At 42.7% G+C, this 18,831-nt stretch overlaps 1 protein-coding gene across 2 annotated transcripts in view; it reads right to left on the bottom strand.

Annotated features, from left to right (window-relative positions):
* The window catches only part of relt (RELT TNF receptor), a 41,184-nt gene extending 24,646 nt beyond the window's left edge, over positions 1 to 16,538 (bottom strand). For both annotated transcript variants that reach the window (XM_039744254.1, XM_039744257.1), the window contains exon 1: positions 16,412 to 16,538. The gene's annotated coding sequence lies outside the window, so the exon portion shown is untranslated. The remainder of the gene's footprint in view (positions 1 to 16,411) is intronic.
* Positions 16,539 to 18,831: the final 2,293 nt, after the last annotated feature.

Below are 18,831 nucleotides of genomic sequence, written 5' to 3'. Positions count from 1 at the left end.
GACCCTACATCCCCCTTAATGTGCAGGTTAGAATAAGTGGCAGCTCTGAACTGGCCCTTGTATGAGTGTGTGTGCCTGAATGGATCCGACGATGTAATGGTGCCTTGTCCAGAGCTATTTCCCACCTTGCCCTCAGTGCTGCAAGGATAGGTGCTAACCACACGAGTCTGAATTGGATGATGTAGGTTTCAGAATGATATTATATTTAAAAAGCACCGTTTTCGTTATTACACTGGTATCTCTCAAATATAAAATGACAATCAGCCCTTCCTCATTCTAGCTGTTATCCAAAAATAAAATATACACTGTTGGCTGTCAGCCAACTACAGGGTACATTTGCTATTTAAGAAAATGCATCCATTTTATGAAGTAGGTGGTTGTAATTCAGGGTTGACAGACGATGATGCCTATCCCTGTAGTTGAAGGCACAAGGTAGGGATGATGATGATGATGATGATGATGAACCAGGCCCCGATGGCATGATAATTTAGAGACACTAATCAACCCAGTTTGCACAACTTTTGAAATTTGGAATGTACCTGGAGAGAGAGGATTAAAAAAAAAAAAAAAAAGAGAGAGAGAGACAACTTCACACATACACACAACAAGGAGTCTTCTACAGGATCATACATCTCAGGCAGTGATGTAGGTTTGCTTCCAGTAAGCCACTTCTTTTGGATTAACTGATCAGACAAGATTTACAGTTTAATCCGAAGGCGTTAACACCATGATTTATAGCATCAGTCTAAAACATGTTACCAAACACACACACTATCCATTTGTGACAGCACAAGACCCCTGTCACAAGAGACCAAAGCTGCTCTCAAGTTCTCAAACACAGAGCCCAAGGTAATGGTGACTGATGCTCATCTGTTAGTGTTTGCTGACCACAAATGAGAGCAGGCCTATTTTTAAGCTCTTCTGCTATGGCAATACAGTGGGACAATTTATTATCATTGTGTCACAAAGAAACTCCAATTAACCTCAGCCAGGTTTCAGAAGGGCATGACAAAGCATATTAACAGCCAGGTCAGCAGCTATTTTTACAGAATTGCACTAGCTAAAAAAAGACTCACAACTTTTGCAAAAGGCTGGATACACATTGCGAGGGTCAGTCTAGTAGAATTTAGTATATTAACCATTTAACAACCTAGCTTTAGACACGCTAGGACTTAGAGCGAAATATTCAGAAATTAGTGCTCACATACAGGTGCTTACAGTACAGAATTCTAATGCAAGTAGTTTAGTTTTTTAATGTACCCCTCCCTAAAAAGAAATAGTCTGGAAAATCCGGGTTTAAATCTGTCATTGTAGATTTCCCACTCCAATCCCATGTCTCTTAGGAAACATTAGCTAATTATTAATCATCGAGTTGTTACACAGAAAGTGAACATAAAGGTGACAACTAAGAAGATGGACACATCTGATTGAGAAAGGCATAGCCCTAAATCGTGAAGCTAGCCATATATCGTTCCACAGCACTGTGCCTTTACTTCATTTCTGTTTAATGAAGGCTGTTTTTCAAAGCCACCGACGTACATACTTATGTTTAAAAGAACCACAGCTTATTTGTAGCAAGTGTGCACAAAACAGTAGACGAATGAATGATTGCAGAAAACAATAACAAGTCAGGTAATTAGTAGCTGTATAGCTCAGTAAACAGCTTCCTCTGTCATTTAAATATGATTCAGTGGAAAGTGATCCAGGAAAAATATTCACATTAGGCAAAATAGCTGGAAGAACCCCAAAAGTTGCTCCTGCTAGCTTACAGCACATTGCAGTTGTCTTATTTGGAAACCACTTAGGTTTTTTTTTTTTTCCTTACATTTTCAAAAGCCACTTTGGGGACCATAATGTGAAGTAAAAATGGTAAGTTCTTACAGGTCTCAAATGTACTGTAAAATAGACAGTGAAGGAAAAGAGGTGTGTGTAAAAATTGCCATTACAGAGAAAGTCTTTGTTCTTTAAAAAATTGTCACACACATCTGCACACTTAGGAGGGGTTCTTCTCTTAGCTTCTGCTACCCAACATGGCAGTAGTGCAGGCACCTTAGTGGAGTTGCCTCCTGCTAGTAGCACTCATTTAGAGGCTTATGTTTTTACCACTTTATCTTCTATGTTCCCATTTGTTCTCCAGCCAAACATAAGTGTATGTACTGTCATGAATATTTGATTGCGTTTACCCGAAATGCTATACACACACACACACACACACTCCACTCTGAATTCCTACTGTACATTTTAAGAGACCATACATCCTCCAGTAGTGAGTAACCGGGCATCATGTTATACTCTCAATCACTTCTGCTCCTCAACAAACCAATATGTGTTACTTTACACAGAGCCTTAGAACCTCAAAGAAGTTTGAAATTACACAGAAATCTAAGTAACAACATGGAATCAGTGGTGGGAAGTGAACTGGAACCTAGTGACATCTAGCCCATAAACGTACTACCAGACCACACTACCTGTGTAAGCACAGGTCCAGCTGTGTTACCTGTTCCCTTTATGCCAACCATTCACTTCCCGAACTCTGGTTCCAAAAACAAGGGCTGCCATCACTGCATGTTCCCAACACTATATCATCTCCCCAAGTCATGTGATTTAAAATCAGAGCTTTGATGGCTTTAGCACTGTCAAACATCAAACTAAAGCAAACTGCATTGTGTGAGATATCTGTGCCCAGATTGACACTGGCTGTGGCTGCAGTGTCTACAAGCACTCGTTGTGACTGGGTACAACCATTATGACAAATGTGTGTGGCTGTTTTTATTTTAATGTCATAAATTTAACTTACAATTGTTTGAAAAATTTGGAGGCCGTTTTCTTTTGTACAATATTGCATATTTTGAGTATGTGTAAACTGTATCTGTGTACACATGCCACAATAGACTAGAATCCCACCTGAGCAATACCTGTATGAATTTCTGTCCTTCCACATTTCAAAGGTGGGCATGTTAGTGTAATGAGTTACTTTGAGCTGGCCATTAATTACAACTACAGTGACACAGGGAGGTAGTGCCTAATCCCAGAATCATTGCCACAAGGTTTACACAGACCCAAATTTTCATTTACTCCGGGCAAATTTAAATTATCCAGTCAGCAAACAGACATGTTAATTCTACAAAAACAATGTCAAGGAGAAATTTTAACTCCTGGAGTTGAGAGGATGTTATTCTCTGCACAAATACACTTATTTTTAAAGATCAAGAAAAGGCTAAATTCACCCCTACATCAAAACAAAAAGTGCTGTCCAGATTGTAGGAATATCCTTTCTCTGGCCTGGATGATATCACATGAGAGATGCTCCTGGCAGGTTGTCCTCCTACTGTACTTGTCCTGCGACCCCTATTAAGAATTTGGTTTTCTACTGGTTGAAATAATACTTTCACACTAAATACAGAAGATAAGCTGTGAGATTTACTGTGTATGTTGGAAGAATAAAGGCAGTGGACAGAAAGTCCTATATACATGTTCAGTAATTGAAGTTATAATTCCTGTTCTCATCCTTATAGATATTTAAAAAAATGAATGTCATTTTAATTCATAGTAAAAAAAAAATAAATTGAAAAGTAAGTCGGGAGCACAATATAGTAGCTCCATGAGAAAGGTAAGGTAAAGCACTGCACAAGAACAAATCAAGAATGCGGAGACGTCAGTGGGTCATTGGCTTGGTGCGGTTACCATGTCCTAATTCTGTGCTTTATCCTTTTATCCAATTTTGAACTCTTCCAATCCAATTGTAGGTTTACAAGAGACCAAAGTCCATCCCAGGAACACTGAACACAAGGGAGGATCATAGGGTTCACTCCCACTGAGCCACTTTAGATACCAATTAACCAACACAAACAAACAGACACAGGGAGAACATGAAGTCTTCAAGAAAGTTACCAAACCAGAGATCTGAAGTGGTCTGAGGCAGCAGCCCCACTATGCTGTCCTTCTACATTTTGCACTACTTGAATTTACTTTAAGGTCATTTTTCTCCGTAGCTATGCATACTGTACATGAAATGGACTGAATAAAAAGCAAAATTAGGTACCATTTTAAAATGTTAAGACATCCATAAAATACAAAAGTTTTTCCTGTTTTCTTGTTAAATATCCTGAGTATGCCTCAAATAAGCAATCTTAATGCTACTGTCTTAACACTTTTAGAAGGCACCAGTTCTCTAGACTTACACATCAAGTGTGAAGATCAGAAGTAGACAGTGCCAACTTATTGTTTTCATCTGAAGTCTTTACACTTTCCTCACTGCAGTCAGACATATGCATTCCTGGTTTCCCCATCTTCTTTAAATGCCAGAGACCACACATGTCATACGAGACCCAAAGTTAAACAAGCATCTTGCATTACTTGGCCGGATGCAAGTCCGTAATGTCTGGGGAAATAAAGTTACACCATGATTACAACTCCCAGAGAACAAAGGCAAACGACAGGAAAAGCACACAGCGGAGCAGTGTCAGCAGCTTCGATGTGTTCTTTATTTGGAACGATGGAGGATGTCGGATGAGGTTTATTTGAAGTTCACAGGATGCCGCCCTGGCAGAGAGAAACAGCTGTCTGCGGCAGTGAAGGTAACCTTTGCTGCAGGTACACTGCCAAACTAAATCACTGGCTTGCTGCATACCTGTTACATCTGCCATGGCCATTTATAGCTACATCCGAACCAGACATGTAATTCCTAAAATAGACTCTCTCACACAATCTTTATGTCTAAATTATAATCAAACAGTCAAGAAAAAAAAAACATTTTGGTAAACATGCATTTGTTGGTGTGTGGGCAACATGTCCCTAACACGCCATAAAATGCACAGATGAAAATCCAACTCGCCCCTTCATCACCCTTCCAATGTCTTCATTCAGTTTATTTTTCAGCAGGTTTTTGTCAAGAATTGGTTAGCTTATCTTACACCAACCTCTACATTTTGACCAGCAGCCGGCCCATTATTTTACTCTCGAAAACCTTTTTTTGCGAAACACCACTACTTCCCGTATGTCACAAAAATCTTCCTCTTAATATGTAAATTAGTAAAGCAGAAAAAAAAACTCAGTTTTCTCATTAATGAGGTGGCACTATACAGCAGACTCTTGTTGCCCAGGAATGCCCACTCTTACTGTATGCCACAGTCTGCAAGAGGAATCATCTCTATGTAAGCAGTGCATGTCTTAGTCACCTCTAGCTGAATGGAAGTCACTTTGGGCCGTAGGTACAAAATTGGACAGACTACTCCCATAGTGTGTGTGTGTGTGTATATATATATTATATACACACACACATATACATACATATACACACACACACACACACACACACACAAGACAGACATGAATCAATTGTTCAGTCTAAATGACCCACAATTCCCCCCCAAAAATCAAAATTAAGGCCCAAGCACAGGCTAGAAAATCCTTTATAGGAAGCAAAGCTCTGACATGGAAGCAGTACTCTTTAGGTGAGTCAGCAGGGCGGCACACCTCTCACATAAGCACAGACCTGTCATCAGCCATGCTATGTATTATGGCCCTGGATGGCTAATGAAGCATTATTAATTGTCAAGAGCCAGTATTTCCCAGGATATGTATGTGTCAGTGGCCTTTTCAGTGCAGAGTCGCTACTGGACTTTGCTGAGCAATAGCCTGCAGTCATCAGGATTCAGGATCCTGAGAAAAACTATAATTATGACTCAGAGAATTTCAGTTGTTGCTAGTTTCTATTTTTAGCTCTGTGGTTCGCAGTCAATTTTTACACAGTTGTTTGCCAGGCTTAGAGCCAGCTGAGCCCAAGCCTGTGCAAAAACTAAATGAGAAGTTCTAAAATTATAACTAAAGTATTCGTGACACACTTTGCTGATTTCACAGGGATTATAAACTTAGGATAAGAACAACTGTAGAAAGGCATAGTAAAAGGTGGCCATTGACACCTCAACTCCCTGTACCTTTGGATGGTTATCTTCGCCCCAGTCTCCTGTGTTTAGGTCAGTGTGCCCAAAAATACAGATTGAAAAATATAAATGCTAAAAACACATCAGTGGTTATCAATTGCTCTAACCCTTTGTGCGATTGTGCTAGTGGATGTCTTTGCAGTAGGATTAACAAAAATGGTTTGATAGTAATCAATCATCAATTTACACTATAACATCAAACACAGGGCTAGGCCTACAGCCATCGTAAGCATCAAATAGAGTGCTAAATGTGAAACAGTGAGATCATCTTTATCCTGGCAGGAGCAGCTTTTTCAACTTTTTATTACGTGATTACAGCATTTGCAGTTTTTTTTTCTTTCTTTACAATAAACTCCAGCTTCTATTCATTTTAGATTACTAACAAGGAAAATTGCCCTAGGATTTTTAATATTGGCTGCTCTCTTTGAAAATATGGTGACATAAGACACTTTAGTGTACCTCTGGTGACCAAAGACCTGTGTGTCCCGATGAGTGGCCAGAACACCAGCATCGATCACTAGTAACAGGAATGACTGCTATTCAAAGCCAAGCCCATGAGTAACTGTCATCAGGTCATGATAGCTTTATGGGTCTCATATGAGGCCTGCTGAGGGAGCGTCATACATCGTTGGTAAAGTGCAGTCACACAAGGGTGGTGTGGTAATATGACAGCTGGGGCTGTAAAAATAACCGTCTTTAAATATATTTTTAAGAGAAAATTAACATTTGTATTACCCTGGTTTTATTATATTATTTACTTATAACTTTCACTGTTAAAGTCTGAAGGATGACTGAAAGCCTGCAGGTAATGTCTTTTGAGCACCTGCTAGTGTGGGTATGAGAAAGGACAAACATGTTAACTTGAGGATCAGAAAGTGAGCTGCCGAGAGGTTAATGAGGACTGTCCTCTACATACACAGAAGATAATGACATGCTCTCATTTCACACCTCACTCCTCTTCGAAGTCTTCTAGAGTGACAAAGCACATTATATGCAGCTAGAGCTATTCATGGAGTTCTGGTTTGCCACTTTCCTCATCTAAAAAACTGAATGCATTATGCTCAATCAAAACCTTCCTTCTTAGTTGTTCCTCACATGTCTCACTGAATGATAAACTGTAAATGGATGGACACTTTACACACAAGCCTCCAGCTTCTGGTCTGGCATGTTGACCATATCTAACTTCACCCGTTTAGTGGGCTACCAGTATAAGGCTACATATACAATAAAAGCGGATTACTTAAATATAATAATATGAATAAAAATTATTTACATTTGTACAGTGCTTTTCTCACTACTCAAAGCACTTTTCATAGTAATTGTGGAGCCACTTTAACCACCACTAATGTGTAGCATCCACCTGGGTGAGATGACGGCAGCCATTATTACACCAGTACGCTCACTACACATTACCTATTAGGTGGTGTAATTGTGAGAGAGACAGAAACAATTACAGATAGGGGATAATTAGGGGGCCAGAATGGCAAGGCCATAGTGGGCAACTTAGCCTGGGCATCAAGATATGTCCTACTTTTTGCGAAGGATCCCCAGGGATCTTGAACGCGAGTCCAAAACTTGATTTTGCCTTTCACCTGAAGGACAGCACCATTTTTAAGCACAGTGTCCCCATCACTGCACTGGAGCATTGGGTCCACATTTAGACCACAGGGTAAGCGCCCCCTGCTGGCCTCACAAACACCTCTATCAGCAGAAACCCAAGCCTTTTCCTAGATGGTCTCCCATTCAAGTACTGGCCAGTCCCAAACATGGTATACGACCTCTTCTGAAGTGCATGGAGATCTTGAAAACACACAACCTTGTCTGGCAGATTTTCTTTTGTCTTTTCTTTGCTTGTGTGTTAAGTGTGGTTTGCTTTTGTACTCCTGCACTTGTTCAGACTCCATCCAGCTTTCCAGATCGGAGTGTTCCTAGCATTCACTCCATCATGCCAAATGATCCAGCAATACTGTACCTCTAGCAACACAGCTTTAAGGAATGGTAAAAACAATACCCACTTGGAATAACAGATCTACTGTACAACTGAAGAATCTCCACAGAGAAACCAAAATGGAGTGTGCATTACAAGAATACCTAGTACACAGCATAACACTGCGTCTGCTTCTGCAAAGACAGACTCGTGTCAACATTTTCATTTTAATTACCACTCCAGACTATGGCTCCCTGTCACCTATTCAATAAGCTGGTTATTAAAATAGACGGATTGACTTTAATTGCCATAAAATTCGTCACACAGGGAAAGGAAAAGCTTTTGTTTTTATAGTTTGCGTTTTTTCTAATCCTGGTATCGTCAGAAGAACACCATAAATCACACGACGCGACAGCAATAGTGCCACAAGGTTGGGCGCATTAAGTGAAAATGAGGGTGGAGGGATGTGAGCTGGCCGTGAGGACTGCAAGATCCACCTGCTAATAACAAAGAGTGCTCCATGTACGTAAAAACATGTTATTCTTGACAAGCCGCATTCATAAAACCGCATCCGCAAGGCCATGTGGCACAGGGCCAGCAAGAAGGAAATGAGTGACAATTTACTCAGAGGTGCGATTCATGGTTATGGAGTTGCTTGTTTGCGTAAAAAATAAAAATGATAAAAAACATATACTTGATTTGAAAAAAAAAAATTAGAGGTTTTAAACTAATTGTGCTTAATTCTGCTTATAGCAGAGAGAATGGCAGCACTCTAACTATCATTCACAGATTCCTCTGCTCACCTGAAAGTTGCAGGGACATATTAAGTTCTACACACAAGAGGAAATCACTCAGCCCATTTGGTTAGACGACAGTGAAATTGTCCGAGTATGCCATCCACCCGTTTTTTAAAGTTGGGGTCAGTACTTGCCGTATGCCCACATTCCTAACGATCCTTTGTGGGAAGGCTAAAAATCAATCAGTTACAGACACTGCAGTCTTCTAATGGCAAAAATGTCCACCCCTTCTGTAGATGGGTCACCTACTCACAGCAAATGCATTTCAAGTGTTCAAGTTGAGACTTTTACAAGTTTTTCACATTATGTTTTGTATGTTTTTGCTGCATTTCTTGTACTCCTGCTATATTTATGCGGGGTTTGACAAAAGTTGTGTGCCTTGGGTAGAAGTGGTTTGGTATAGGATTTCAGTGTTTTGAGACTGTTCCCCTTCACATATGAAATAAATTTTGTGACTGGTGCACCTGTAAGTTAAACTCCTTTTTCATGTGATACCTCCAATAATGTGTTTTCCCTGTAATGAATATATTGATTGCTTATGCTTAATAATAATAATATCTTGAACTGAATGCCCCTTTTTTCTTTAGTGCTACACCCGATTTGTCTGCTTTAGTTTCTGCACTTAAGTGTTGGTGAATGTGATGCTAGGACATCTGGCACTGAGCAGCACAAAAGCATTACACACACACATCTTATAACAAAGTCCTTCTAGGACAGCACAAGAGCTACTGACTGCCCACCCCTGACCTTGAGACGTCCAAGGACTGGACATGTTCCTCATTCTTCGTAGGATTTCCTGCAGGAGAGCAGCATAAAAATAGACCTGGTTTGACCCATCATACACAACTCACGTGCACGCTCATGCTGCCACCCACTTTCTGCCACTGACAGCAATTGTGTATCATTACAAGGACAAAGCTGCATTTTAAAAGAGAGGTTACAGAACATTTTGCCAAGTATGAGGCTTCTGTGAAGCCACAGCTGCTCATGCCTGTCAGGGAATGCCAGTCAGGCTCCAGATTTTAACATTAGATTACAAAAAAAACATTTCTGCCTCCTTCCACAACTGGCACCACTAGCACAATGACCAGATAGGACAACCCTTCATGTCCGCTTGGCATTGGCCCCAAAATGCCACACTATGTTGTTCCAATGAGAGGCTGACCTTGTGCACTATCTCTTGAGTTTATTAAATGCATTTAGCTGGAGCTGGAGCTTCTTCTGGCAACACTTGGGTGCAAGGGCACCAGTCTATCACAGGATTTACACATGCGCCCATGGTCAGTTTGAAACTGCCCATCAACTTAATATGCACACCCTTGAGGATGTAGGGAGAACAGGCAAATGCCACACAGACAGCAAAAAGGGGAGACACAGCCCCACTCCATCTTCTGCTGTGCTCCCCAGCTCGTATATTACTTTATAAAAGGGGTTAATTGTGCAGATTTGTAGGAATCGTCATAACTTCAGTGACCAACTGACGGCTTCTGCTCTGAACAAAACCGAAAAATCAGCTACAAAAAAATGCCCCGTGAAACGTCCTCCCTTTCTGCTCAACGCAATGCTGCAGCAGTCCCACCACAACCACTGCGACACAAATCTGAAAAACATGCAGTACATTTTTAAAGTCATATACCCGTTTTATCAATTTTCTGCCTATTGATACTTCTTGAAACTTGTGCTGAATTAATCACTGATCCATTGGGTCTAAATATGGGAATGAATTATTAAGACCACTGCAAGTGATCACAGGGATCAAACACAGATGTGATCGAGTGCTGCAGCCCCCTGGCACAATAACTGTTCTGATAAGTTCTACACAATAGCATATGGCTTGAGGGAAATCATCATGTAACTGATGCGCCACGCAGAGCCAGTCTTCACTTCTGTTACTGCCAGCTAGTTGCAGGTGTGATACCCAACACAAAAGCACGATAGCCATAACTGTACTAATGCAAGCAACCCTCAAGCATCCCAAAGGGGGTCCACTACTCTTGCCTACTTTGTTGTAAACCTTGGCCTGCAAGCGTGAAGTTTCTTAGAATAAGTACTGCCATTGTAAATAAAGGACAGTGCAGCGAATAAAGTCATCGATTAACAACACTAAAGACACAGTAGGTGTGGAAACACTCTAAACTCACTGGGAACTTACCAGGCCAACCAGCCTTCAAAGAGTTCCGAGTAGCTGGTGAGACAATGGAGCTGCTGTCACACCCATGTCTTTCAGGCGAGAAACAAGGCTTCATGACTTTGAGCCGGTACACAAATGGAATCTGCTTTGTGACACCTCCTAGAAGACACATAATTGTACCGCCAGCAGTAAGGAATTTTTGTGGTCGTGTCAATTTTGTGAGAGGTCTTTTTTATGGCGAAAGTCTGCGACTAGCAAGATTTCAAGGTGAAACCTTTAAGACACACTGTGGGAAACTGCGATTTGACTGATGACATCATAAACAATGCTGCACATCCTCTCCGTGACACATTAACCCCTTTCACATACAGTAAGTCAATACACCTTTATAATCCACCACTGTGGCTACTTTATCTTTAGCCATGTTTAAGTTTCTTGCAAATCTTGTGTGTACAGTATCTGTGGGGGTTGTTGTTGATTATATTTCTATGTTTCTCAAGCTCTTGTAAAAAACTAAAACACCCCCTTGAAACACACAAAGTTCTGACTCTCTAGCTTGACGCTTACCCAGTGACGTGAGCTGAGTGCTCTGTAATATGAACTGACGGTCACTGTGCTATTTGACAGATGGTCAGCAGGAGTTTCTCAGTGGGAAATTTTGCATGAACGCCCTTAGAAGTGGTCTTTCCCGGTGGAACAGTTCAGATGAAACAAAGCTGCTGAAATGAGCCAATCTGTGACATAACAGCAACTTCTCGCCTCATCCAGTAAATACACTGTTAAAAAAATAAAATAATAAAAAACACCGTATCCAGAAATGTCACGGCTTTTCTGTGGTTTGGAGAAATGTGCTTCATGTCTTAAAGGTTTATTTTGCTTTTTACTTACTGAATGTCAGATCAACAATAACCTTAACATCTCTCCCTAGAAATTCATGTGAACATTAGGAACTGGAAAGGTCTCACGTCCCAAGTGGGTCCTCCGGAAATTCCCACAGTAATACAAGCGACCTGCCTCAGTCACCGATTCTTCATCTTGGTGCTTCCCACACTGGAAACAAGGCAGAACTAGGATGGACACAGAATCCACCACAGGACATCAATGCAAACACCTACCAACAATTTTCATTCACCAGTCAATTCAGCCACAAGAGTGCGGCCCGCTTACCTAGTGTGGTCATTCACATAACGGTAATTGCCCACGTACACTATGTGGGGGATCTGACTAAGAGGACATTTTGTGACTGACGAGGTGGCCATTCTGTGACGTTATTGGCACTGCATGACCCATGTCACACCTTCTGCATGTTGCAGTTAGACGCACTGCAATCCTACACACTGTGAGGAAAAGGAACTTGGATGTGGATGGAATGTGTAGACACCACATTGACAGAGACCAGCCTGATGGAGTGGACAGGCCGCAGCACTACTACCCAGTGTGCCACGGGGCTGCATCATAATTTACAACAAATACAGTAGCAGATGCACATTCCTCTCAGCACATCAGCTGACAAGCGAGGACATCTTGAAGCCCTCCAGCTTATCGCACGTTTAAAGGCCTTCTTCTAAAACACATCCCGAGCCATTAAAAGAAGCTTTCGGCAGCTCGCTTCATTCTTCCTAAGGGATATGTTTACACCGTCCTCGTTTATTTGCAAATCCATCTTTTATCCAATTTCTTGTCATTTTTCAGGGTGCAACCTTTTTGAATTTGACTGTCATTTTGAGAAGCCTCAGTCTGGACTGGACAGTCAAGGCTAATCGGGGCAAGTGAATGAAGTTCTCCTTCCATGTTAACTCACAGAGCACTGCAGGAAGGAGGCAGCCAAGGTCCAGAAAACCTCCAAGCAAGTGACCTTTAATGACCAGAGCCTGATAAAGACCCCACAGTCAGTTGCCTTTTCGTCTTCGCTCATTCTGCATTGAGGTCAGCAGCACAAAATCACAAAGGACCTTTGTCTGCAACGGCAATCACACGACACATTAGTTGTTGTGCATTGAGATAAACAAGCAGTGAGCACAAAAACTTTTGTTTGTTTGAAAAAAAAAATAAAGACACCCGTGTGTATCATAGTGGGCTCTTTTGGCTAATCTTGGGGTCTTAAAGCAGCTGTCCATTGCAAACTAAGCCACCCCACTCACCAGGAACCTCAAGGTTTTTCCTTCTGTCTCATCTGTGAACTGTGCACGCTCCAAAAGACAAAGGAAACAACTTCCACCGTACGTGGCGACTGTCCAAAGTGAATGCCACCCTTTAACTGGAACATTCCTTGTATTTTTTTTAGAGCACAAGCAGTGGCAAGTTAAGGGTCACACAAACGCTAAGTAACTTCAAGTGAGACAGCACTTGGGCGTCACAGGGGAAGGAATGAGACCCTCAAGTACCTCACATGACCAGCTGTTACATAACACAATTAAATGAACGAGAAATGGAACACGGGGGACAAGGCAGGACCCCTTAATATAACGGGCAACAGGAGCCAAATCTGTGACCCCCTGGAAGAGAGGAGAATTATGGCCAGGAGCCGAGCAAATGTGACACACGAAGGTGGGGTCAGAAATGGAGACGGACATTAGATATGCTGGTGAAGAGGCTGGACCAACCTGGGAAATTCAGCACTAAAGAGCCACAGTAGACAGGGATGGCATGGGCATTGGACAGACGTACAGGGTGAAAGTCTTTTTGGACTGACATTAGAAATGTCACTCCAAGAGAAGAAATACCAAGTTCACACCAGTGCCATGCACACAACAGTCTGCGTAGGTGCCAGATGGGCATGACAAGCTCTGCCCAGTTTTGAATCGGTGCCAGTTGCAGCATGAATGGCATTACAGTGCCAGTGGCCAGCCATTCTTCAGCCATGTAATCCGGATGACACAGAACGCTAATTGATTTATTTGTAATTTGGACAGCTTTCAAACGAGACTCCTCTCATGAAGTCACCATGGGAACAAACGTGGTGTTCTTTTCTCTGCCTCTTCCCAATTGTTCATGAAATAAAATAAAACGCTGCCCAGAGTGAGCGAGTGAGTGCTTGGGTCTGATTCACATTCTCCATTGTCACATGTCCACCGCCCAGCTGAAGCAACCCACTGCCGGCCAGTTGTATGCATTACATGAGCTGTGAAGGGGCCATCCGAGCTCCCAGGCAGCCTGAACAGCACTCTGTGTATGCGGCAGACATTGCAGTCTCCCCATTCGTGTCGCACTCACTCATTGCGCTCATTTTCTCGTCACTGATCATGTAGTATGCCGCACACATAAAACATTTACACAAAGGCCACAAGACAGAAGCTCCACATGTCAAAGAATGACAAGGAAACCAGAGTCAGAAAGCCACAAGGTGGCAGACTGAGAACCCTGGGGAGGGTGAGGGGTTTTATCTGTTGTTCAATTCTGAAATCAAACTTTAAATACTGAGAGTCAACCAGAAAGGCTCTGCTGTATATATCTCTGCGAGATATCAGAACACGTGGCACAATTCAAATTACCAGTGACCTTCACGTCATGATGGCAGCACAAGGATTTCAACTGTTGACAGTTAGAGGAACGGAAGGAAACCCTTAATTGTAAAGAGAATGTTAAGAACACAGTTACACATTTCCTCTGAAGACCTCATCTGTGTGATGTGGATTGGAGGATGTTCATCACTTCCACATCTCTTTTCATTCCCACAGTCCCCCCCAATTAAAACTTTCTCACTTTATTCACACCACCCTTCCAAATGCACGTCGCAGACTGCACAGAAATGACAAGCTTATAATAATAATTCTTTGCATTCTTATTGTGCTTTTCTCACTAAGCGTTCAACAATTGCAGGTTAAGGGCCCAACAGAGCAGTCCCTTTTTGGCATTTACGGGATTCAAACCGGCAGCCTTCCGATTGCCAGTGCAGATCCCTAACTAACCTCAGAGCCACCACTCCGCCTTGCTTCCAAAGGACCCATCCCAGTGAGACACACATGGCACACATTTTTCATTTTTGTTTGTCCCAAACCCACCTAAATACAAGAACAAGCCAATGCTACAAGGTGAGAATTGAGGGAACATGCCACGTGTCCAGAGCTACCGTGCTAGTGTCAGGAATGATTCAATGGGGGCCACTTCCACTTCTTATTTCAGTGCACTGAAAATCCAAAGTCTAAGGATATCTTGAACCTGAAGGGACCACAAAAGCCCTGCTAGTGGAAAAGAGTGAAATTGAACTCTCAGTGATTCTGTGAAGACCTAAGAGAAGGTTTATGGATGTGGTGAGAGAGGACATGCAGGTGACCGGTGTGACAGAGCAAGATGGAGGAGGACAGGAAGATAATGGAAGAAGATGATCCACTGTGGCAACCCAAACGGGAGCAGCCGAAAGAAGAAGAAAGTGTTCAGGTCACGTGTCCCTTTGCTGTTGAGGTATATTCTAGTGGTGCACCATTACAAAGTACTGCACTATGATGCACATTCCCAGAGCGGGCCGTGCTTAACTACTGAAATTACGAGACATCAGTCAGGCAGGCGATATGCAAATGAGCGAATTTAAATATGAAGAGGAAATGGAGGCGCACCACCCCCTGTGACTGGCTGTGTGCCGTTTGCACGTTCTCCCCATTGTTTGATTTCATTTTATCTCCTCTTTATATCTACGCTGCCCAGTTTATATTCGAATGACTTCTGTATTGCGACTGAGACCCCCAAGGCTCGAGCTCCAAACCTCCTCATACGTTGTGCTCGATGCGCCAAAGCAAACAGAATGCGGGTTTTCAGAATCTATCGTACAGTAAGCACAGTCAATGCGCAGCTGGGGACGCCCCGGCTCCGTGATCGAAGTTTAAATGAAAACTAACGAAATGTTGAATGGATCGCAGTGGATCTCGCCGCACCGTCAAGGGTGACATCACTGCACCCGTTCAGACGGTGTTAAAAATCAGATGCGGCGATTTCGTTTTTCAAAATGCTCACAAGTGAACACGTCGCACAGGTCGGCGCTCCGTTTAAGGTCCAGGCAGCCGTCCTCCTAAAGTTGGAGCTCCGACAAATGAGACACAAAGAGCCCATTTTATGTTAACCCGTTTAGCCGCGGGACACTTCAGAGACATAAAATTTGAGGAGTCGTTACAGTAGGTGAGAAGTAAAGGCTGAAATTACAGTGGACCCCCGATACCCTCCCCCATTTTCCTGTGAAATGCCAGCGAGGCACACGAGGTCTGACTGGAGGTGGGGGGAGTGGAGGGTCCGAAAATCGGGAGAGAAGACTCGAGGGGGACCGGAGAGAAAATCGGCACGACCGAACGAACTTTTCTTTTTTTTTCGGTTTCTTCCTCCCTCGTGTACAGCGTAACTCAACTCGCCTAAGATAGCCAGTCCAACACGCAAGTCTTGTTCTTTCCTGGCAGACCCCAGTCCCCACACACAAAGGGATCATCAACAGGCAGACCCTCCGCGCTTCCCTGCCCTGCCGGCAGCCCCCGCACCGCGCTCGGACACGTCGCTTCGGGGACTGCATGCCGGTCTCTGTCCTCAATGTACCAAAAACCGTAACGTGTTCGCAATCGTTCTAATTAAAACCACCAAAAACCTGTAAACTAATTATAATAATCACAAAAGTGAAAAAGAACCGGTGACTTACCTGCTTGTTTGAAATACAAATTAAAAGTGACGGTCTATAATCAAAGGAACATAATAATTAGGAGCCGAAGTGAAAATACACTGCTGGTAAATCTCGGATCGCTCTGCAGTCCGCATCATCTGAAATTTGAATAGCGCCGGCTCGTGTTTAATTTGACGTCACCGTGGAACGCCAAAACGCCCCCCTTCTCCTCCTCCTCCTTCTTCCTATAGCTTTACTTCACACAGACGCGACACCCCCGCCCCCTTCCAAAACTCCACAAAGCAGTTCAGCTCTCTACGTCCCTCTGCCGGACACCAAACACTCAGAAAACGTAAATTAGAAAGCGCAGAGCGATCGCCTTATGTCAAGAGGCTGCAATGCCTGCCACCTGTCTTTCAAAGCAGGGTCCTCGAGTGCCACACTCCCTGAATTCGCTGTAATACACGCTGATATTGTGGCATAGAAGTGCCAGGCTTTCCTCCCACAACCCAAAGCCAGGCAGGCGACTCTGAAATCTCCAAAGTGTATGTCGAGTGGTACTTCAGTGTGCCAAGTCATCGACCTCACCCCATGCCGCCTGGTGCCCCGCATGATGTTCAACGGGACTAAGTGGGAGAAGGAAATGCATAGAATGGAGTTTGAGCATGGGGCACCCGAGACAGTACTTGGTCACTTCTGCTGCTCCTGCCCATACTGTAACAAGTGCCAAATAAAGAATGGATAACGAGAGAATCATTTTATTTCAAGAAGTGCAGGCTCCTGTAATAATGTGCTGTGGACCCCATGTAATAAACTGTGTGTCGGTTTGACGAGGCGCTCATCTGGAGGTCCACACATACAGTGGGTACGGAAAGTATTCAGACCCCTTCAATTTTTCATTCTTTATTATATTGCAGCCATTTGCTAAAATCATTTAATTTTTTCCCTCATTAATGTACACACAGCACCCCATATTGGCAGACAAAAAAAAGAATTTTTGAAATTGTTGCAGATTTATTAAAAATGAAAAACTGAAATATCACATGGTCCTAAGTATTCAGACCCTTTGCTCAGTATTTAGTAGAAGCACCCTTTTGAGCTAATACAGCCATGAGTCTTCTTGGGAAAGATGCAACAAGTTTTTCACACCTGGATTTGGGGATCCTCTGCCATTCCTCCTTGCAGATCCTCTCCAGTTCTGTCGGGTTGGATGGTAAACGTTGGTGGACAGCCATTTTTATGTCTCTCCAGAGATGCTCAATTGAGTTTAAGTCAGGGCTTTGGCTGGGCCATTCAATAACAGTCACATAGTTGTTGTGAAGCCACTCCTTCATTATTTTAGCTGTGTGCTTAGGGTCATTGTCTTGTTGGAAGGTAAACCTTCGGCCCAGTCTGAGGTCCTTAGCACTCTGGAGAAGGTTTTTGTCCAGGATATCCCTGTACTTGGCCACATTCATCTTTCCATCGATTGCAACCTGTCGTCTTCTCCCTGCAGCTGAAAAACACCCCCACAGACTGTATTGGACAAGTGATGAGCAGTGCCTGGTTGTCATATATATATATATATATATATATATATATATATATATATATATATATATATATATATATATATATATACACACACACACACACACACATATATATATATATACACATATATACACACACAAAAAAGTTCTTTCTTGGAGTTTGCTAAAAGACACCTGAAGGATTCTGGGATGGTGAGAAATAAGTTTCTCTGGTCTGATGAGACCAAGATAGAACTTTTTGGCCTTAATTCTAAGTGTTATGTGTGGAGACAACCAGGCACTGCTCATCACTTGTCCAATACAGTCCCCACAGTGAAGCATGGCGGTGGCAGCATCATGCTGTGGGGGTGTTTTTCAGCTGCAGGGACTGGACAACTGGTTGCAATCAAGGGAAAGATGAATGCGGCCAAGTACAGGGATATCCAGGACAAAAACCTTCTCCAGAGTGCTAAGGACCTCAGACTGGGCTGAAGGTTTACCTTCCAACAAGACAATGACCCTAAGCACACAGCTAAAATAACGAAGGAGTGGCTTCACAACAACTCTGTGACTGTTCTTGAATGGCCCAGCCAGAGCCCTGACTTAAACCCAATTGAGCATCTCTGGAGAGACCTAAAAATGGCTGCCCACCAATGTTTACCATCCAACCTGACATAACTGGAGAGGATCTGCAAGTAGGAATGGGAGAGGATCCCCAAATCCAGGTGTAAAAAACTTGTTGCATCTTTCCCAAGAAGACTCATGGCTGTATTAGCTCAAAAGGGTGCTTCTACTAAATACTGAGCAAAGGGTCTGAATACTTAGGACCATGTGATATTTCAGTTTTTCTTTTTTAATAAATCTGCAACAATTTCAAAAATTCTTTTTTTTGTCTGTCAATATGGGGTGCTGTGTGTATATTAATGAGGAAAAAACTAAATGATTTTA

The sequence above is a fragment of the Polypterus senegalus genome, chromosome 2 (genome assembly GCF_016835505.1).
Source record: "Polypterus senegalus isolate Bchr_013 chromosome 2, ASM1683550v1, whole genome shotgun sequence".
NCBI lineage: Eukaryota > Metazoa > Chordata > Cladistia > Polypteriformes > Polypteridae > Polypterus > Polypterus senegalus.
Note: the sequence above shows the minus strand (reverse complement) of the source record. Positions and strands in the feature narration are given on the sequence as shown.